We start from the raw sequence: 23,747 nt of genomic DNA, 5'->3' as shown, positions 1-23,747 counted from the left end.
TGTAGTTGCTTCCTTTCATTCATGCGTGGCATTGTCTACTGGCAATGCTTAGAGAAATAATTCCGTGAACGCTGCTACGTGATACTTACCAATATTCACGTTGCACAATCCAACAATGTTCAGAAGTTTCACCTTTTAGAGCGCTTTTTTCTTCTATAAGCAGTTCGAAAGTCAATTGTCCATAATCAATAAGTGTTTTGGTGTTTACCATCGTTGTAACTTGACTGAAATAAAAATGCAGAGTTAAAAACTATAATAAAATACAAGACAGGGCACTGCGCAATGTTTTCCGCAGTTTCTCAACCAAAGCGTTTACAATACTATGAAAACGACAAAAGATGGCGCAGACAGAAAATGGCCGCATATCCACGAAGTGAATGATGGAGAGTGGGGTGAAGCATCCGTCCGTCTATTCGTTCTTGCTTCTGTTCGTCCATGCGTCCGTGTGTGTGACCGTCCGTGCGTGCGTCTGTTCGTGCGTCCGCACGTCCTTCTGGGAGTGCGTCCAGGCGTTCGTCCATGCGTCCATTCGTTAATGCAGCCATCCGTGAGTCCCTCTATGCATCTCTCTGTGTGTCCGTACATCCATCTATTCAACACTCCAAGTACCACCATCTCGCATCATTTCATCATTTATTCCCCATATAGAAGCACCGCCATCCAGCGGACATTCCAAGGACTGAACGAGAGGTGCCACACGCACACTTTCTTACGGCTTGCACTTCGGGTCTACTTCTCGCCTTTAACCACCTCGAGTTGATGGTATATACTAGTTCACTGTATTTATGTCACTGCGGCCCAACGCTCGCTAAACCTTTCTAAAACCAAGGAGGTCATGCCCAGCGAATATAACGTAGCAATCCTTTCTTGTCAGATAGTGCACAATGTACATGCCAATGGCTGCTAAGGGGGAATGAGAAACAAAAGAATTCGACTTTTAGTTAACGTACGCGCTGCGAATGTTTTATTGTTCAACAACGCACTGAAGAAATTTCTCACCGTCACCACCTTCGTGGTCAAAATGTAAGACTGGTTACACACTACGACTACTACTACCACTACGAGGGAATAACAGGTGCCGCTATAAGGAACTTCGCCCCTAAAAAAAGGAGAGGGAGATGAGGTTATGGGATCAATAAATTACTGTGTGAAGCCATTTCAAGAAAGTAACACCCACAAAGGATCTTATACAATTACCCATCACAACGTGAAAGCGAAATTCATTCAGTTGTTTCAAGTGCAGAGCACTAAAGGGGGCTAGGGTTTATTATGTCGTTGTCATCGGTTGGCGGAACGCCTCGAAAATTAGATATGGCTGAACCGATATTTTCACCACATTGAGCGTGCGTTCGAGGCAATGAAATCTCATTTCTCTTGTTCTTCGAGCACCTTGGTGAGTCCAATTAGTGGGGAGTACTATAAGTAAAACTACGTATAAACATTGAAAAAAAAAGCAAGCCAGCGAGAACTAGAAAGAGAGAGATAGGAAGAAATACGAAGCAAACTAGACATAAAGAGAAACACAGCCAGAGAAAACTCAGAAAACTAGGGAGGAAAAACAAAATGGGGAAGAAAAAGAAGCCCAAAAAGAAGCAAAAAAAAGGCTCATTTCTAAATGATAATTGGGAATTTCTTTTTTCTTTCTTTTCACATTTTAGTAATTGCCTGACAATCATTCTAAAATGTTCACATATAGGCTACTACGAGTTTTCTTGGCCAATCTCTCAGAGTGGGTTGCTGCCAGTTCTCACAGCCAACAAAAGAACAAACAAACAAACAAAGGTGGCCGAGGTCCACGCTTTCTTGTCAGCATTATTGCGAAGCTGTTTCTTATGAACCGCTGTAATGATCCAATCTGCTCTCTTCCCAACGCATTCTGCATATAATGTGGTTATGTTTTGATTCCCTGATCGATCCCCATATGAGCAAACAATGATCATACATCAACACGTCATCATGTATCGTCATAATTGCTTCCTACTACCACACATGTGGCGTTATCTGACGATATCGTCAGAGATTACGTCACACTCCTACCTCACCTCGAGACGATGGTTTCTGGCACTACTCCTGTTCAGGCCGACGATCCATTTTCGCGGTTGATGAAGTCTAAAGACAATTTTTTTTGCTTTGGGATTACAAATATCCGAAGCAAGTCATCTTTCTGACGGTAATCAAAAGACGCCGTAATTGCAGACTTGCCTAACGTGTCCTGACGGAATTTTCAAAAATCTTTGATAATGTACACGCAATATAGGTCTATATTGTATACAGTTGAGTTGTTTGATGATGTCGGCAATCTAATTTAGAGTTTATTTTATTCTATATCATCTATTTGTACAGATTCCGGCAGGAGGTGCCGACTAGTGCAGCTGTATAAACGTCAGCTCCTATTTCACTAAATGTTCCTGGATGCAACTTTATGGTCCCTGTGGCTGAGCTTTAGGTCTTTCGACGCAGTTTGCGCTACAGATCACACCGATGCCAGACTTTTATCGGCGAGTGATCCCACTGTGGAGTTTCTGGAACTTGTCTGCCAGGCCCCATCGAACGCATCTCGCGCCTCTCTAGCCGCGCTTCGCGCAGCCTCTTGCGCGGCCGTGCGTCTGTGAACAAAAACAAGTCTATGCAATGTATAAGGGGTGGACATTACCCCGGAAGAGTGCCTTTAGTCCAGCTGGGCAACGGTCATTTCGAAGCGCAAGCAATACACAAGCAAGACGCGCATGCAAGTTTGATACAACATGGTGGCATCTTCAGCGGAGGTCGTGCACTCACTGGCGTGAAGAAGTGTCTCATCACTGCATCGAGACTGCCTCGCCTACCAAGAGAGCACTATAGAGTCGTCGTGAGACCCCAAGGAGGCATGAAGGTCAAGAATGTTAGTCAAATCAAAGTGGCTCATGCGTTTATTTTGGTAGCGCAACTCAGCCCGGCCGAGATAGCCGATGACGTCGTGCGCCCCAACCCTACGAAGAACATTTTCGTCGTGAGTACACCTGCATAAAAGAACGCCCGAGCACATTCGAGAGTCTAATCAATCACAGTCGGGAACGCCAGCTATGAGATCAGCTCGTACTTGGCCGCTTTAGACAACACGTGTAAGGGGGTCCTTAAAGGCGTCGACCTAGTCTTCAAACACGAGAAGCTGAGCAGCATGATTGTTCAACCAGAAAATCCGAGAGTACTAGAGGTCAAGTGCATAAAATGCATAAAAAACACCACAACGGTGATCGTCCTCTTCGATGGCTTGTTGCCTAACTACGTGATGTGTGGGCAAAGTATGCTACGGTGCTAGCTTTACCGTAGACAAACCAATGTGTGCTATGCATGCGGAAGGCTTGGCCATCGCGCCGACGTGTGCCCGGTGCCAGATGATGTAATTTGCAGAAGTTGCGGAGAGGCGTCACCGTCAAAGGACAACTTGTGCACCACCGGGATTGCCCTATGTGGAGGAGGGCCTCACCCTACAGAAGACAGGCTATGCAGGCAACGCTTTCAATACCATATATAGTTCGCCGACGAAGACGTGAACGTCAACGCACCTAGTCCCCCGCGTCGCCCGGCACCGAGCACCTGCGGAGCCGCAGCAGATCGCCGTCAAGAGGGTGCACTGGACAACCAGCGCCACGGTCATCATCCGAGAGCGGTCGCTCCAGATTTAGGGGACGCTCGCGATCCAAGGACTCATCGGCTTTTTGACATACACCACCCGCCGAGGATACTTGCTGGACCGACTGTGTCAAGAAAACGCCATCCATGGTAACGAGGGAAGGGCCTCCACTGTCAGAGCATGGCGCGGCTAGGATTGCACAACTCGAACGCGAAGACGCTTTGCTAAGCAGCGCTTTTGAGCGAATTTAGGCAGAGGTAGCTGAACTAAAATTGGCGACCGCGTTGTCACTCTCGCAGTCGCCTCCCCATCGCGAACAGCAGACGTGCCTATTGAGATGCCGTCTGAGGCACCTGCAGAAGAACGTCCCGCAAAGAAAATAGCTCTGTCCCAGCATTTACAAGATGAGGGGCTGGAAGATCCTAAATCTGAATTTAACGAGTCTAAAAGCGACATGAAAGAATTTCAGACCGAATTTAGGAACACGCTCAAGTTACTTAGCGAAGCGTTCTCAACGTTGAGCATGAGGGTTGGAACTCTCGAATCCAAGAGTAATAGTGAACATCAGGTTTGACAGTGGCACGTCCTTCATTTTTCTTGGGGTATCTCCAATGATAGAACCACTCTAAAGGGTGGAAAGCAGGCCTCTATACGTGATGTGCCACAAGGCAAATCAAAATCAAGTTGCACTCACGGCGGGTCCGACTTGTAATAATAGCATCGTAGTTTGGTAGCGGAAGTGTTGTGGATCCCTGCGTAAAAAGATGGTCTTTCAGCAATTCAATTGATTTAATACTAACAAGGTGCACATTGTCCTACTGCAAGAAACATTTATAGATTCATTTACCCAATCGTGCTATAAGTCTTAGTGCGTATTCGGGCAAAATATAAGGGTTATCTGCACCCTTGTCTCGACGAAGTTTACCACCGTAGTTCACGATCTTTGAATGAGCCATAGTAAGGCTTAGCACTTGTTTGTCGAGGTTATACTAAGCGGGCAACTTCGAAACAGCCTCTTCATTCCGAACATTTACAGTACTCCTAGGGACACGAGACAGCGCTTCACGTCGCTAATAATCAGGACAGTAGAAAAGGCAGCTGGGGCCCCACATATTATTGCCGGGGACTTCAATGCCTCAAATCAAGAGTTAAGATATCGCCACACTAACGCTAAGGGTAGAGGTCTCGGACAGGCTGCTTAAGACTACAACCTAACCCTACTCACGGATCCTTCATTCCCTACTAGAATTTGATAATCATGCTCCAGGGACACTTACCCGGACCTAACCTTCGTGGAAAACTTGGGGTTGGCAACCTAGCACAATCTCAACGAAAGTCTCTGCAGTGATCATTACATTCTCATCACTTCGATAAAAATACAGAGCAAATCTCCGAGGGTATTTCAGTCAACAGAATGGGATCGTTTCCGCGAAATTAGGGCACAGAAAAGTGACAACCGGGAGAGACCAGGTTCTTTCGATCACTGGGTTGCACAGCTTAAGGAGTATGTAGCTGCAGCTAACAAGTTCATAGTTACTGATCTTAAGGTTGACAGAATGGACAGCCGTCTAGCGCATTTGCTCGACGCTAAAAGCGCCCTTCTTTGCAGGTCGAAGGGCCAAAAACTGAACCGTAGGCTGCAGAGAAAATTGCTGAGCTGAATCACGAGATTGAGGAACACTGTCAGACGCTCTCTAGACAACAATGGGATGAAGTTTGCATCTCGGTCGATGGCCAGATGCGCACAGGAGGCAGGTGGAACTTGCTGAAGCACCTGTTAAAATAATCGAACTCGAAGTTGGACCAGAGAAGCAATACACAAAATTATCCATGTGGCCAAACAAGAATACTCAGAACAAAAGGTTTTTGAACGCCTCGAGAACATTCTCTGCCAGTTGATATCTCGTGTGATGCCGGCTATCCCCTATACGAGGGTCCGCACGTGGAGCTGTTAGACGAACTTTTCAGCACGGCTGATGTGAGGGAGGTTCTCATGAAACTGAGTAGTCGGTCAGCCCCAGGCCCGGGCGGTATCTCTAATCATATTTCGCGTAATCTGAGCGATACGTCCATACAAATACTCACAAACTGGATTAACAAGGTACGGAAACAGGACACTGTCCCGGAATCAAGGAAGATGGCGTCAGTCATCTTTACCCCGAAACCGGGACATTCACTGAACCTTGATACTCTAAGACCCATATCACTCACATCGTGCAGAGGAAAGGTGGCCGAACACGCCAATAATAGCCACATTACTCAGCACATTGAAGACGATGGCTTATTTTCGTACAACAAGATTGACTTCCAACCGGCATTATCGATCCGAGATGCCATGAAGTTGATTAAACACCAAAATATAGACGTTCAAACGAGAGATGTAAGGGCTATCTTGGGACTAGATTTTAAAAACGTTTTTGACAACCTCTTCCATACTCATATTCTCAACTCCATGTCTACTTTTGGCGTGGGCAAAGATTCTACGCTTTCATCAGCTCTTTCCTCAAAAGCAGAAAGGCCATAGTTAAGGAGATCTGAAATCGGAACCCATCGTTCTTGGCTCCAAATGTACGCCACAGGGTTCGGTGGTCTCCCCAATTTTGTTCAATATCGCTACCTGTGAGCTTTCCAAGAGTCTCTCGCAAGTACAAGCCATATGTCATACCCTTTGCGCCGATAACATCACTGTCTGGTGCAGGGGTGGCTGTGAGGGCAGAGTGAAAGAGGCACTCCTTAGAATACACTGAAGCTTCTCTTGGTGGCACTGGACTATGGCTCTCTTCAAAAAAATAGGAACTTTTGCTTTAGAGACCTAATAGAATGGGTGTGAATCCTCGAGGTGGGGTTCCTCTTCCAGACATCAATAAAGTGCTGCGCACCAACTCGAATCATATTATCCCTAGGGTAGATGTAATCACAGTACTTGGAGTGCTAACAGAGGAAATGGCACAAATGGACACACCATAAACAAGTTCACAGCTAAAACGGCCAGCATGATACGGCTTATCGCTTATCCTTAAGGGCTAAAACTCTAGAGGTGGCTTGAGAAAGGACAACTTACTAAGGCTATTCCACGCTTTCTTAATAACCAACATTACTTACGTTCCACCCATGCACTGTTGGCAAAGTCATTCGAAGGCTAAGATTAATCTCCTGATCCACAAGAGCATCAAAAGAGTGCCAGGGGTCACTTCGGGTACCAGTACGGAATGCCTCATGCAGTTGGGTACACACAACACGTTGGAAGAAATCATCGAGGCACAGTAGATGGCTCAGATGGCCAGGCTCTCCTCCTCGGCTGCAGGAAGGAGCATCCTGACAATCATAGGGTATAGTGCGGTAGAAGAGGAACGTAGTCAGTCGCTCACTAAGAAGCAAAAGGCCAACATTATGGTCGCTCCATTCCCCCGCACCGTACATCCGCAGCACAACGCGAAAAGGTGGAAGGCCATGGGTGAACACTGCTCAAGACTGTTCGTGCAAATCCGCAGTCTGCATGCTTCGTAGACGCGGCATGATATGGTCAAACAGCCAACTTCACGGTCGTTGCAGTTCACCACACAGGTTGTTTTATTCCCTCCGCGTCTATCAGGAACACCACTCCCTCGAAAGCTGGACAGGTAGCCATAGCTCTCGCTCTCCTTGACTCCCGGCAACACATCTATACAGACTCACGAGCGGAAGTGCGAGCGTTTGCATCTGGATTGGTATCGGCTAAGCTAACTCGCATCTTAGGTAATAGCGATATTTGAGAACACGCCAAACTTTGGTTTCCGGCTCACCTCGGATCCCATCTGGCCTCCATGGCAAACCTAACGAGATCACTTATGCCCCAGCACGCGAACTTAATCACCGTGCTGGGCAGCCTGTGGAACCTTCAGACATCAACCTAATGGTATTTAGGGATGTTCTCCTCACTTTCAACGAGGTGATCAAACATTATCAGGTGGACAGAAAGATTTCCCCAATTTTCATAAGCAACTTTGTAGGGCCCAGGCATCTAGCCCCCGCATGCTTCAAACCAGGTCGTACCCCAGTCTTTGTTCCCACAGCGAGTTTATTGAAAGCCTTAATCAAACATGCACATATTGTGGCGCCGTATCTACGTTAGAACACATGCTCTGGTGGTGCCCCTTATCACGCGATTCTCGGCACATGACCGAAAAAGAATGGAGCTCTGTGCTCCAGAGCTCAGAACTTGCACATCAACTCTGGGTTGTATAGAGGGCCCACGACGTGGTGGTTAGGCTCGGCCTACTCATTCCGACGTGGGAACGGCCCGCTGCTCTACCTCCTTGATGTGGTGTTCCTCAGGACCTTAATAAAATTCTGTGTCTGTCTGTCTATCTATTTGTACAGTAAGACGACTATAAGGTGCATGTCGTAATAATCTCTCTCAGCAATTGTGACTAATGAACCCTATCGTGGTGGCCACGCATTGTGGGCTACGTTCGCCGTTTTAGAAGATAAAGTGTGCGATAGCAAGCCGAAGTGTTCTCTTTAACGCTTTTGCGATAAAGGATGGAACGCGTCTGTCCCTACTAGCTGTTCCTTATATTTTGCAAAATACCTGAGACGCTTTCCACGTCTAGCCTTGTGGCGACAGCAGCGGTGACTATACAGGCCCACGTGGACAAATTTCGCCGCCATAAGTCTCTTCTGTGGCTCAATTCTCATGGTCTAACACTAGCGATATCTCAAGACATGCTCTTGTTCTCGGGCCCATGGACGAAGAGCCGACTGCCTGCCCGTCTGGCTACAGCTCAACATTCGTAAGCTCCGCAAGAATACGAGGCTCTTGGTGCAGCTCAAGTTATAACACAGACATCTACTCAGTTGACGGCGATGACTCATCGGACGACAGCTTCATGCCTGTGAGGAGTCAGAAGGTCAAAGAAAGACTCATCAAGGCATCATCACCCTCAAGCACGTCAACCGTGAAGGCAAGGAGTCAACGCTGGCCGCACACCATCCGTTTTATGCCGGCAGATTTTCCCGTCAACCTTCGAATATTGAACAGGCAAGCTATCTCCGCTGTTTTTGAGGGAATGGCACAGAATGAAATCAAAGAGGTCCAGCTAAACACCTAAGAACGTTTTATCTGTTGACACGACGCAGGCAAGCACGCTGGAAAAGCGCATAATGATGACAAAGTTTGTAGATGTCAAAGTACGAGCGATCGTACTGATTTCTGAGACTTGCAATGCAAGTGTCATTTACAACATTGACTTGGCAATCCCAAACACGGATGCAACCATTCTAATAAAACCGGCATACGAAGGCGTGGTCATTAAGCATGTAAGCCACCTCGGGAATACTGCATTAAGACAGACTTTAAGGTGAACTCGTTCCCTACGCATGTCAAGGCGGGACACCTCGGCATGTGGTATGGCATTTTCTCCCAAAGCCGCTTCAGTGCGACAAGTGTTTGAAGATCGGCCATGTCAATGGCGTCTGTGTGAACTTAACCGTACGTACCCGGTGCGTCGAGTCACACGCGGTAGACAGCTGTTGTGGAATAACTTATAGGTGTGGCAATTGTCGAAGTACCTATGAAGCCACGTCTAAGAAATGCCAAAAACTCAGTAAAGAATTCGGTATTCTAAAACGAATGGTCCGGTATAAATCCACCCATGGAGAATTTTAACAGAAAATCTGGCGTCGGCGTCACCACCGACTGAAGCACTTCATTCAAGGTGATGTTCAAGCACCACTTAAGTCTACACCACCATTAACATCTATTGGAAAGCGGGAGAAGACAAGAATACCTCCACCGGCGATGCCTCTCTTCCCCGATAACTGGTCGGCGCTTTGGAATGCACGGCCTTCTAAGCAGAATTCTTCCTTTCAGTGAAAGCTAATGCTGCTGTTGACGAGGCTCCGACAGCAGACTGTGAAATCATTCTGATGCGGCGATTTCTTGTTAATGTCATCAGAGATCTTCTGACAAGCATAGATAAGCCAACTGCTAAAAGCAGCCTACAAGTGCTGCACGCGTTGAGCCTGGTCCTTGCAAGCCTTCAGTAAAGCCATGGCCGACAATCAGAAGTCGTTTCGGCAAGAGGTCAGAGAATCGACGATTTTGCACTGGAACGCTGGAGGTCTTAGCTTTCGCATCTCTGACTTCCGTTAGTTCGTTCGTCTATGCGAATTTGCTATCATGGTTATATGTGAACCGAAATTATTGTAACCAATCAGACTATCTGTCTACGAGTCATTTTTTATCAAGTGACATCGAAAGTAACAACGCTGTGGTATTTTTTCGCCGGGAGCTTGCTTAAGTCGTCCTGCCAGTGCAACCTCACGATGACAATCAGTATGTGTGCTTGACTGTTAAAAATAGAAAGTTGACATTCGCAATCTTGGGTTTGTTTATATCCCCATCAAGTCAATTCGACGCCAACTAACTAGACATCTTACGTCCACATCCGGATCCGTGGATTATCACCGGGTACTTCAATGCATATCATACCACCTGGGAAACTGAAAGGTTAATTCAACGGGACGGCGTCTATCATCAATAGATTCTAGCCATAGTCTCGGTCCTTCTGAATGACGCAAGTTCTACGTTTTTGCGAGGCACCACGTAAAGCAGCTGCATTGATTTGTCTTTTGCGTTGCGCCGACTCGCTACACGGTAAAGTGGTTTTTGTACATTGAAACACACGGAAGCGATCACATTCCCACTTACCTGAAGATCAAAGGTATTTCTAACACGTAATTATCTACCACGAGAAGAAGAGTATGTTGGACTATGTTCAAAACTCAACTTGAGAATGCCTGTGAGGCAGGCCTCTCCCGTAGTCTTCAGCAAGCTGCTATAGAAACTGCACATGCGGCTATACGCGCAATATTTTCTCCGAGGTACTCTGAATTTTATCTCTAGCTAGAGAAACTTCGTGCGATCCGCCGTCGTGCCGAAAAAAGTTACCGACACACAGATTCTACAGACGATCTACGAATGGCCCGGCACATCTAAAAGAAGCAGCAATGGCACCTCGAGAAAGTTGACATCCAACGATAGAGGAAATTCTGTGCGTCCCTAGATCCTCATAAAATACTGTCTCAGATATGGAGAACTGTGCGAGGCCTACATTATGTTCCAGAGCAGTCTTCCCTTTCAAAGCCCGGGCACTTTTCTATCACCGACGTTAAACTGAGGTGGCAGAAGATTTCTGCGCTATGATTGTGGGCCAGACAGCGTACACAAGCGCACATACAGTGCACCATATTCCTTACTCCTGGGACACGTGCATACATTTACCGTTTACATCACAGGAGCTTGATGTGGCACTCGTCCTATGAAATAGGACGTCGTCGACTGGCCCAGATTATATTTCATACCAAATGCTTGCCACCTTGCAAAACAGGCATGAGAAGCGCTTTAACATCTTCAACAAATCCTGGCAAGCTGGCGTCGTTCTACAAGATATGAAGACTAGCCTCTTGGTAGCGCTTCTTAAGCCTGGCAAATCTTCTCTAGACATTACCTATTACCGACCGATCGCGATTTCAAGTTGTGCTGAAAATGTTATGGAGGAAATGAACTTGGCCGGGCTTGAAGGGTACCTTGAATACTACGAGATATACCCGAAGTCATGGCTGGTTTTCGCCACCACCGATGTTCCATCGACAATGTTATAGATTTTGTCACGTATGTCTAGCATCGAAAGGCACGTACACGATTATCTGTTGCCATGTTTCTTGATGTAAAAGGAGCATACGACAACGTTCTTCTTGACGCCATGCTCGAAGGCGTTAGAAGTCAGTGGGCCTAGGTAAACAGCTGTATTATTGAACAGGCAGTTATTTACAACGGCGGATCTTATTTGTGAACACTGCTGATGGTCCAATCTCCGAACACCCCACGCATCGTAGAGTTCCGCAACGTGGTGTCTTGAGTCCAACCCTCTTCAATCTCGTTCTCATTGTAGTCTTGGGGAACGACTACCGAGTGTGTTCAATCTATGTATGCTGACATCTGCGTCTGGGCGTCTGGCGTGACAAGACCTTAGGTACGCGCAAGGTTTTAGAAAGCTGCGACGTTAATATCAGCGTACCTTAATGAATATGCTCTGAAGATCTCACCTGCAAAATGCGCATTGATTGCTTCTAGTCGAAAGCCAATAAGACCATACGCTATATATATTGACGGCCAAGTCTTACCATATGTAAACACACACAAATTTCTGGGCGTATTCACTGATAGAGACCTCTGCTGCGGCCCACATGTGGCTTACTTGCAGAAGAAGCTGACAGACATAGGTGACTTATTCATGTATCTTGGTGGAAAAACCTGGAGGACTTCAGTACATGCAATGATGCAAGTGTACAAGACGCTTTTTCGGCTATTTGTGATACAGCTTGCCTGTGTTGACCAATACCTGCAGAACCATTCTTCGCCCTCTCGAAAGCATCCAGGCTATGGCTCTGCGAGTTTGTCTGGGGCTACCATGATGTTCGTCAACAGCTAAGCCAATTGCGATCGCAAATGTGAAATCTGTGTGAAATGTGAAATGTGAAAGGTGAAGGCTGGCATCGATCTTTTACGTTGTACACAGATTCGGTTGCGCGATATACACATGTTTAGTTTTTAAGATTTCTTTGCAGTTGTTGTTATATCAAGGTTGCTAATTTTATTTTTGGAATTTGGACTTGATTTTAGTAACTTTATTTATTTTAAATTAATTTATCTATTTGGTGTTTTTGTTATTGTTGTTGACTTCAAATTGCTGATTGTTTGCGACTGCTGTCATGCTAAAAGGTAGCTGTGGGTCAAGCTGCCTCTTCTTTTATCACAGCTTTTATCTGCAGCTGTCCTTCATCAAACTATTGATGAAAAATAAACATTATTATTTTTATTATTATTAATAAATGGTAACTTGCTCAAGACGCATGTTTTAATGGAAGTGCCCAGAGCACAAGTGAGGCATCTTACTCGCACCCCTGCCCATCATCTAGCCTCACTGCCAGAAAACCAACTTCGTGCTTGATTTTGCAAGACAGTCTTGGCATATTGTACATGCATACTCACGGAATATACCACTCGGTTCAGAAACAAACTCCCCCATAGTGCATGACTCATCCACAGGTTTTACTCATGGTTTCAGGCATACGATCATAAGCCCGGCCCTTGTCTCCAGCACTAAAGCAGCTTTCTCTTTTATTGTTTTATCAGAATGGCGGTGAGCATAACAATCTATATACTAATGCTTCAACCAAAGTGTATGGGTCTGCAAGGTCGGTGATCTTTCCTGCAACAGCGACAACGACGAAGATTCGGTTTTTCCACCAGGCGTCATCGACAGCTGTGGAACTTGCTGCTCTACGTACCACAGTTGAAAACATTAAACACCAAGAAGCCAAGAAGTGAAGCATGTTCACGGACTCGCATGCTGCACTATAGTGTTTATAGTATTCGCCTTAAGCGGGAGACCTCATGAACAACCAGTGCTAGAAATTACACAGCGGCTGCACCACCTCTTCGACGAAGGACACAAAAATTACGCATCAGTGGCTCCCAAGTCACTGCGACATCTTGGGCAACGAACATGCCCATGCAGCTGCTCGTTCAACACACGAAGATAGGGAAGAAGAGTCTATACCTTTTTCAGGGACTGATGTTGATATGAAAATTTAAAAAAATCGCTAATGAAGAAGTTAAATTCCTGTGGAACGCTAAGTATTTACGGCACACGCGACTGCATAGGCTGGACAGGTCTCGTCAGCTTCGGCCTTCGTACAGACTCTCTCGACTTGAGAAAACGATGCTTTGCTGACTGTGACTTGGTCGCAATTTCACCAAATATTTCGCCTTTCGAATCGGCATGGAAGGCGGTGCTGCATGCGATCATTGGGGCAGTGATGAAACAATAGACACCGTTCTTTGTCGCTGCCCTCGTTACAGCATGCAAAGAGGGCAGCTAGCCGCTGCGTTAGCTCTCCTTGACAACAGGCCCTTGTGAGAACAGTCAGTGCTTGAAAGGCGACATGATCTGTTTTCACACAGAAAATCAGTGAATGCCTTATTGAACTTTTCGCGTGGTAGTGGGCTATTGAATAGGCTATTGCACTCCAGCTCACTTTTTTTCTTTTCCGTGCGTCTATTTTGCTCTTCGCTTTTTTCTCATCTTTCGTCCCCATCCTCCCTTCCCTTAGTGCACGGTAGCAAACCGATCGATCCAATGTCTGGTTACCCTCCCTGCCTTTCCTTCATGTTATTCTCTGTCTCTCTCTATTTGGAATAAAAGCTTGTTTTGCAGAAAATCGGGCGTTGGCGTCGTTACGAATTGGAGAAGTATAGGGCTTGGGGGTGAGCGAAAACTTCAAAGAGACACCCAAAGAAGTAACTGCCGAAAAACTTGAATTCATTGAGATATGAAACCAAGACATACTGCGAGTAAAGCAGCTTCTCTATCATTGTGAGGGATAAGGTTCGGGTAATCACGGCAACTTAAATAATCGTTGTCGAGACTGACGAAGACATTTGCAACTTGAGTTATAAGGCTTTAATGCCACAAAAAAAACGATAATGAAGCTTGGCGTGTCACATGGCAACAGCGAAGAACTGCCTTAGGTACGAGCACGACATGCGTTCTCGAAAGACAAGGTCTGACGCTTAGCGTAGTCCCCCACTGCACTACACAAGGTTTGAAACACTTCACCGTGTGACGTCGAAGGCAGATGAGTCGATGCGTTGCGTTGGCGTCTTACGCCGACATCAGCGATGACTCAGGCATGGTCGGAGCGGAGCGTGAGGCAGAGTCGATGTGTGGCAAGCACGTCCCGGACAGCCAGTAGTAGGCCCAGGTCTGGAATACGCCCGGATCCGAGTACAACGGACCGGCGCCGGCTGCTGGATCACACGGTAGGAGGGAGCCAGGCTCGTGCGGACCACAGGCACAGGTAGGCTTCGGGACCACGACCCGACGAGCGCTTCAGCCTGCCACTCTTTTCTTCGGATTCTTCTTCTCGCACGCCCCGTCGTCCTCTTCCTCTTCTCTCTCCCCCTGGCTTGGCTTGACTTTGACGACACGATTCCGCCTTTTCCTTGTCTCATCGTCATCTTCGTCGGCGCACGGCACAGCACAAACTCACAAACATCGCGCACCAGATGAACCTACCGCGCATATCATGACAAAAGCCCCCCCTTTCAAAAGTTTTTTTTTTTCAAAAAAAAAAACTGTCCAAAGTGCGCGGGAGACAAGACTTACGACAAACAAATGTACAGAACTGTTGCACCAAGAGAATAGTCTGTATGTGAGAGTCCCTAGGCATATGGTACATTATTACATTAATGTTGTATAGCTAGCACCTACACCTGTAGCCTGCTCATATAATCAGCACCTACGTTCTCTGATCCTTTGATATGCTCAACGCGAAAGGTGTACTCTTGCAATGCGAGACTCCAGCGCAAGATCCGGCTGTTCAAATGCTTGGCTTGAGAGAGGTATCGTAGCGGTTGATGGTCAGTCTGAACGACGAAGGAGGTTCCATAAAGGAAGATATGAAATTTCGCGATCGCCCAAACTAACGCTAAACACTCTCTTTCAATTGCAGAGTATCTCTCTTGCCGGGGCATAAGTTGGCGGCTGGCATATGACACCGGGTGAAGAAGACCCTCGTGTTCCTGCATAAGCACAGCGCCTATACATCTATCAGATGCATCTGTACGTAATACGAAGGGTTTCTTTAGGTCAGCAGCCTTGACTACTGGCATAGATGCTAGAGCTTGTTTGAGGGTTTCAAATGCCTCTTCTCTGTCGGTATTCCACGCTAACTTGTTCTTTTCCATCCTTCTTGTCATTTCAGTCAGTGGTTTCGCTTTCTGGGCATAGTGAGGTATGAGGTCTCGGTAATATCCCGCCAAGCCAAGAAAAGAGCGAAGCTGCTTCTTCGTTTCCGGTCTTGGGGCTTTGGCGATCTTCGCTATCGTGCTTTCTACTGGGCGGATTGTACCATCGCCGAGGTGATGCCCAAGGAAGATGACAGAAGTCATTCCGATCTCACATTTTTGAGGTCTGATCCGTAGGCCTGCTTCTCGGATCCTCTGAAACAACTGTTTCAATGTCACTAGATGCTCCTCCCACGTAGCTGTGGCAATTAGAACATCGTCTATGTAATGCACTGTGTTTGGAATGCCTTGCAGTAACGTCCTCATCAATCGTGTGAATATGGCCGAGGCTGTCTTAATCCCAAAAGGCATATAGAGAAAATGGTAGTGTCCAGATTGCGTTGAAAAAGCTGTTTTCGGACGAGAACTTTCCTCTAAGGGTACTTGCCAATAGCCCTTTGTAAGATCTAACTTTGAGAAAACCGACTTCGTGCCGACTTCAGCAAACATAATGTCAGTTCTGGGTATGGGTTCAGCATCGGACACCAGAACCTCATTAATGTGACGGAAGTCAATGCACGCGCGAAAGCTGTTGTCCGGTTTCTTAACCAGGACCAAGGGTGAGTTATACGGCGAATGGGATCGTTCAATAACTCCCAACTTCAGCATATCTTGAACCTCCTTCTCTACTATTTCCTTCATTGCAAACGGCAACGGATACTGTGACGTGCTGATTGGTTTTGTTGTAGTAAGCTCTAGCCGGCACTCTAGAAGGTTCGTCTTCCCAGGAACTTCGGAAAATATGTCTCGGAATTCCTCCAAGAGATTGCATATATCATCGCGTTGTGCTTCGTCTAAATTACTTCCGAGTGTGACCGACTCAATACCTTTCCCTTCATTTACTTTAAATGTAGGGAGGGGTGAATCCGATTCTCCTTCTTCGACTACAACGAACGATGAAGCTTGACTAGTGACTTCTGGTTGACGTTCTTCGTAGCGCTTGAGCATGTTTATGTGAAACATTTTCGTGGTGTGCCCAAGGTCCAACCAATAGTCGTGGTCATTCTTTTTTCCTGTAACCGGAAATGGCCCCTTCTAGTGCATAAGAAGCTTGTTTTCCCTGGTTGGGAGCAATATAAGAGCCCAGTCACCAACTTTGAGCTGTCGGGTTTTGGAGGTTCGGTCATAATACTTCTTTTGCGAGTGTTGAACTCGGGAGAGATTCTCTTGAGCCAGCTTCAAGGTGCGTTCAAGACGTTCTCTCAGATCAAGCACGTATCCGTAAGTAGTCTTGATATCTTCCTCTAGGTCTTCCCCTGTCCAGAGTTCCTTCAGTATATCCAGGGGTCCTCGGACGTGCCGGCCGTAGATCAGTTCAAACGGCGAGAAGCCCATACTGGCCTGAGGTACTTCTCGATAGGCGAATAACAGAGGCGCAAGAAATCGGTCCCATGACTTCGGCTTCTCTTGGCACAACTTGCGCAACATCTGTTTCAAAGTGCCGTTGAACCTTTCGACCAAGCCATTGCATATCGGGTGGTAAGGCGTCGAGCTCAAATGTCGAATAGCAAGCAGAGCATTCACCTCTTCCATCAGGCCTGACGTGAAGCAGGATGCTTGATCACAGAGGATCTCCCGTGGAAATCCTATTCGAGAGAACATCTCCAGTTGTCCATCTGCTACTGTTGCCGAATCAATTGCGGGCAAAGCCACCGCGTCCGGGTACCGAGTGGCGAAATCCACAAGGGTAAGAATGTACCGATTACCCTTCTTTGAAATCGGCGTCAGAGGTCCAATGATATCAACGGCCACACGTTCGAATGGCGTGTCAATCAAAGGCATTCGTCCAAGAGGCGCCTTGCCTACTTTGCCTTTGGGATATGTCCTTTGGCATGCGTCGCATGATTTTACGAATCTTCGTACCTCCTCCTGTACACCGGGCCAATAAAACGACTCCAAAACTCGGTCCTTCGTCTTCTTGATACCCTGGTGACCAGATATCGGTGATTCATGTGCCAAGTGCAACACATGGACACGCAACGCCTTTGGAACCAACGCTTGTTGAACTGATTTACCCGGAGTCAAGTGGTAAACGCGGTACAAGATTCCTTTCTCAAACATAAATGAGTGGTATGTGGCTCCTTTGCCGCGGATGAGGGTGTCGACTTTCGCCCTACAAACATCCAGCGACCGGTCTTCCTCTTGTTTTTGGCGAAATGACTCCTGTGTCACCTCTAAGTTTCCAAATTTAGCAGTCGTGAGCTTCCGGCGATGTCCTTTGCTTGAAACACCAACCATGACTGTGCTATTCGTCCCGCATCCATCCTTGGACTTCTCTTCAGAATTCAATGCCTGATTAGTTTCCGACTTCAGGCTCGCTGACTCCTTCCACGTTGAGTCGGGGTCATTAGCGTCACGGGCGCCGGGAACATTTCCTACGATGACATCGTAAAGTGGTGACGTCATGCATTTGACTATCGCATTTCCGGTGAAATAGGGCGATAGAATCCGTACTTCTGCTTCCGGTACCTCGATGCAACTACCATCGGCCAATAAAATAGTGGCGGTAGTACCCGTCAGCGCATCATCGGGAACGAGGGAACGTCGCACGACCAGGGTGTTGCTCCCAGTATCCCTCAAGACTGATATAGTATGTCCAAACACTTCTCCCTGTAACACCGGCAAGTTTCGTGTAGCTGTTGCGGTGCGCGTTCGGAGTGCACTAGCAACATATTCATCTTGTGATGAATCATCGGCACATCGGGGCGTCTCGGACTTCTGGTCAGTAGACACGATGCAAGATGTCATTTTCTTTGACCCGCCGTTGCTTGGGCATGCTGTTGCATCGTGGCCGGGCTGGAAGGTATCAGCTGCTTCTGCCATTTCTTTTACCGTCCTGCATTTCTTCTCCCTTAGAAAAAGTGCCAGGCGATCGTGACAGTTATTCAGAAACTGCTCAGCTACAATGAGGTTGCGCACGGATGCAAAGTCCTCGTCCGTTTCCGACATTTCCAGCCATCTATCGAAGTAACTCTGTAATCTCGTGGCGTACTGTTTACCAGTTTCGCCGTCTTCAGGCTTGCTTTGCCGAAACTTTTCGCGATAGCCTTCGGCTGTGAAACGAAACCTCTGGAGCAAGGCCATTTTCGTACTCTGGTAATCCATTGAGTCTTCTGGCGACAGACGACCGAAGACTTTCAATGCTTCCCCACTGAGGCATAAACTAAGCGCTGTCGCCCACTTCTCCTCAGGCCACTCTTGACCAACTGCTACGCGTTCGAACCTCTTGAGATACGCATCGAGATCGTCACGCCCCTCGTCAAACACTGGAATCAGGTTGTGAGGATTGATCAAGCACGGGCGGCTTTGACTCCTCTCAGGTTCGCGGTCCCGCGCTGTTGGCTCTCGGCTACCTTCAACCTCAGCTAGTCGAATTCGCAGTTGAAGAGTTCTCTCTTCTATCTCCAAACGTTCCTTCGCCGCCTGCCTTTCCGCGGAACGCTCTTCACGCGCTTGCACAGATTCCTCATGAGCCCGCTCTAACCGCGCGTCTACCCACGTCTTCAGCTCGGCTCCTTGAAGCCCCATGCGTTCCGCTAGCGTTATAAGCTCTTGCTCACTCATCTTCCCTACAGATTTCAACCCAGTGCAAACGGCTTCGTCCTGTCGCGGACGCCAATTGTGAGGGATAAGGTTCGGGTAATCACGGCAACCTAAATAATCGTTGTCGAGACTGACGAAGACATTTGCAACTTGAGTTATAAGGCTTTAATGCCACAAAAAAACGATAATGAAGCTTGGCGTGTCACCTGGCAACAGCGAAGAACTGCCTTAGGTACGAGCACGACATGCGTTCTCGAAAGACAAGGTCTGACGCTTAGCGTAGTCCCCCACTGCACTACACAAGGTTTGAAACACTTCACCGTGTGACGTCGAAGGCAGATGAGTCGATGCGTTGCGTTGGCGTCTTACGCCGACATCAGCGATGACTCAGGCATGATCGGAGCGGAGCGTGAGGCAGAGTCGATGTGTGGCAAGCACGTCCCGGACAGCCAGTAGTAGGCCCAGGTCTGGAATACGCCCGGATCCGAGTACAACGGACCGGCGCCGGCTGCTGGATCACACGGTAGGAGGGAGCCAGGCTCGTGCGGACCACAGGCACAGGTAGGCTTCGGGACCACGACCCGACGAGCGCTTCAGCCTGCCACTCTTTTCTTCGGATTCTTCTTGTCGCACGCCCCGTCGTCCTCTTCCTCTTCTCTCTCCCCCTGGCTTGGCTTGACTTTGACGACACGATTCCGCCTTTTCCTTGTCTCATCGTCATCTTCGTCGGCGCACGGCACAGCACAAACTCACAAACATCGCGCACCAGATGAACCTACCGCGCATATCATGACAATCATTAAGACGCGCTCTTCATTGTATCTGTTTCGAAAAAAAATTATAGCCCATCCTCGGAGTGAATAATGATGAGAGGGGCGAAGCGTCCGTGAGCCCATCTACGCTTCCGTCTGTCCGTTTTTTCTTGCTTCCGTCCTTTCGCACGACCATCTGTCCATGCGTTCGTCCGTGAGTCTGTCTCTCCATCTGTCTGTACGATCTTGCGTGTATTCTTCCGGACATCCACGCGTTCATCCATCTGTCTGTACGTTCTTGCGTGTATTCTTCCGGACATCCACGCGTTCATCCATCCGTCTGTCCGTCTGCTACTCTGTCTGTCCGTCCGTGCGTCTCCCATCTCAACGGCCATCTCCATCTCGCAACCCCCGTGGCAGATACCTGCAGCATACCCGCTCTAGAGCGGTTATGTGCCATCGGTGGCTACCTTCTACTATACGGCATACATCGGAGGAATCCCGCGCCTTAAGGTGCTTCGCCCCTAAAAAACTTTATATATGACATTTATGGAGAAGGGTCTTCTTGATCGATCTCTAAACCACACCAGCTTCATAATTTACACAGTTGTTTCCTTCTCGCCCTCGCCTCTTTTCCTACAAGCGCCTTTTCTTCGCAACCTACCTCTTCGTAAAATAAGCATTGAGCCAGTGTGGGTTGCACACTTTCAGACAGCCGCGCTGCTATATCTGCTTGCGAAGTCACAAAAGCATAAATTAAAATGATATCATTAGGCAGTACACACGTGGCCTTTAGCTTGTTCCATGGTTGAGGTGCGCACCGAGAGCGAAGACAGGGTGCTGATTGAGAAGGCGATGTAAACGGGGCTCGATAGAGCTATAGCGCTATACTCTTGAGGTGAAGCTAAACGTCCCCCAACTTTTTACTGCAGTTTTTTTATCTTTACTCTAAAGTCTTCCCTCATCTCAAAAGCCTACGACGACTTCCGTGGGGTGTTTTCGTGCAACACCGACACCCAAACCTATGAGATGAATGTCGAGGTTTCTCGTCCTAATGCCCAAGAGATAAGCAACTGAGGGATACCGTAACTTCTCGCCTCCGATACCTCATGCTTCGAGACCTGTGTTTACTTTCTCTATCATCATCTATTTTATTGCGATAGCAATTATATGGACAGTCTCAGCTTCTTATTGCCGTCGCCGCCACCACCGTTGTCGTTACTAGTATGTATGTATGTATGTATATCTAATTACACATTGCGAAATACTCGCTCGACTCCTCGGTTTGCGGAACAAGCATCACCTTTTCGGCTGGGCTCGTCTGTGCGGCACTTATCTCGCCTGCGAACAATGAAGGGGTGTGCGCTTATGGTTGCTGCTTCATCGAAGCAATGATCAGCGCGCGCCTTGTGCCCCAACAGCAGGCGTGAACTTCTAGGGGCTGCACTCTCGACACACAAAAATACGGTTACAAAAGTCTACCTGAAGCAGCTGTGTTCTCTTACACCAGTGTTTTGTAGAGCTTCGTGAGATCGGACCTAACTAGGTTGACCGACTGCCTCACTTCTTATATCAACGCCGTCGCTACTCACGAGACCTGGTGTGGTCGTCTACTGTAGTCTTGTCACAGGAAACTTGGCTACTTAGCAATCGCCTATTTACTACAAAGAATATTACTCCTAAAAATTAATCCTAACTTGTTGCTTCGTATTACTCCTTGCTTTGTAAAACAATCAAATAAGTTGCTATTGCATTTATTGCTTCACCCTTTTGGTGAAACTGACTTTTTTATTGATGTATCAAAACACGGTGGCGATCCTTCTTCTCTAGTCTCATAGCACTCTTTTTTGCTTTCATTCATTTTCAGCTTAGCCACAACATTGAATCATTGAGCAACACATACAATTTCCACCTTACGCCGCTTAGTGTCATTGGAATTGAACTATTTGTTTAATAATGTTGCCTCCTCATTGTGTTATTCCCGCTCAGTTTTTGAACTCCGATAATATTCTAAATGGGTCTATTCTAATTATATTTGCGCAAGTTTTTTTCGCGTATAAGACACTTGAGAGTAACAGTCCTGCACCCCTAAGACAGAAGGCACCCCTTGTTAACACTGATAATACTATAATTCCTGGCAAACACAAATTAATATTCACATCGTCCGCACCATCTACGGTAAACAGTCGTTACATTCTACAGCACTTGCTCTCTGCAATACGCTACTATCCACTTTAAAATTGCTAAATGCCCATAGGCTTTGTTCTCAACTGAAAAACTTTTTCTCTGACTCATCTAACCCCAGTTTTTGACTGCTCTGGTAATTTTTTGCCCCCAATAGTTTTTTTTTAATTTATACTTTCAAGCCCCTTTGTGTGCAATTTTTACGATCTAAGTTATACACCTATTGTTTGCTGTTTATTTTCTGTGTTTTATCATTTTCTACACTCCATTTTACTTTTATATTTTGATAAGGCCCACATTCTACCCTTTTTTACTCTTATTCACTCAGGCACATTACTTTTATTCTTCAAAAATTATTGGCAAGTCTCTTTGTTGACTTGTTTTTCTTTTGCCTGTACTATATGGGCTTTTGTCATTACAATTTTGTGTGTAAGATTCACCATGTTTTCATCCACAGAAGGTCTCATTTCACTCTCTGACTATGGGACCTTCTTTTGTATATTCTTTAAATTTGCTTATTCCTTTCTTTGATTTTAAATGAATGTTTCTGATTCTGATTATGTATATTTTGGAGTTTCTCCTGCCTCTTTCGATCCAGTGCATTTATCTGTCCTCTGAGCACTCCGTTTGTGTAAGCGATGCGTTGGAGTTTTTTTTTTTTACTTTTGTCTAGCCCGAACACCACAGGACATACGCACTGACGCGTACACATACGCACTGACGCGTACACTGGCGCCTGTAGACGTCTTGTAAATGTCCATTCAGCTTGCGTCAAGCAAGGCAACACAGCAATAAACCGAGCCTACTGAGGTGCTGAAAGCTCTGTCTGGCGTAGCGGTATCATCGGAATGCGTGCCGAGAAAAGGAAAAAGACCTTTATGACTTATTTATGTGGCCGACTCTCATATACTTATACTGTAAAATAGAATAACGTTTACAACGGAAAACAAGAAGAGCAATAAAGGAAATTTTAATGAATTTCTATAAATAATTGTACTGTAGTCTGCACCGGGTGTTCAACGTCAGCACTGAAGGGTAATGAAAACTATCTTTAGAGATAGCCTGTATATTTCATGGGGGACAGAAATTTAAACTTTAGATAAGCATTTCCACTGAAATCCTCACACTATACAGCAAGCAAGAGTATTTGCAGTAAAAGGTTTTAGGCAGTCACGTTTATACCCAGTTGCACAAGGGACATTATTCTAACCTTTTTTTCTCCGAGATCTGCCTGAGAGTTTCATTGTCGTTTTCGTGATAACGCATGCAGGGTGGTGAAAATGGGCGCAGTCATCCTTCCCAATGTGACGAACAGTCATCGCTTTTTATCGCCAGTTGCCATTAAAAGGCTAACCATCATAAGCTTCACAATGCGTAAAACCCGCTTTATTATTACACGATGCACGCAACTGCCACGGCAAATTGAGGACGAGCTTTGCGCCGTGCCGAATTTACTACATGCGTAACAATGTACACGCAAATGAAGATTGATGTGTGTGTTTAGCTTCTAAAAGCCACCACAAGATCATGAGAGACGCTGTAGTGGAGGGCTCCGGAAATTACGACCACCTGGGGTTCTTTAACGTGCACCTAAATCTGAGCACACGGGCCTTGTACAGCATTTTTGCCTCCACCGAAAATGCAGCTGCCTCAGCTGGGATTCCATCCCATGACCTGCGGGTCAGCAGTCGAGTGCCGTAGGCACTACACTACCGTGGCGTGGCCCAAATAAACCTTGGAATGAAATATCTCAGAGCACCGA

Source organism: Rhipicephalus microplus, chromosome 1 (genome assembly GCF_043290135.1).
Source record: "Rhipicephalus microplus isolate Deutch F79 chromosome 1, USDA_Rmic, whole genome shotgun sequence".
Lineage (NCBI taxonomy): Eukaryota > Metazoa > Arthropoda > Arachnida > Ixodida > Ixodidae > Rhipicephalus > Rhipicephalus microplus.
Note: the sequence above shows the minus strand (reverse complement) of the source record.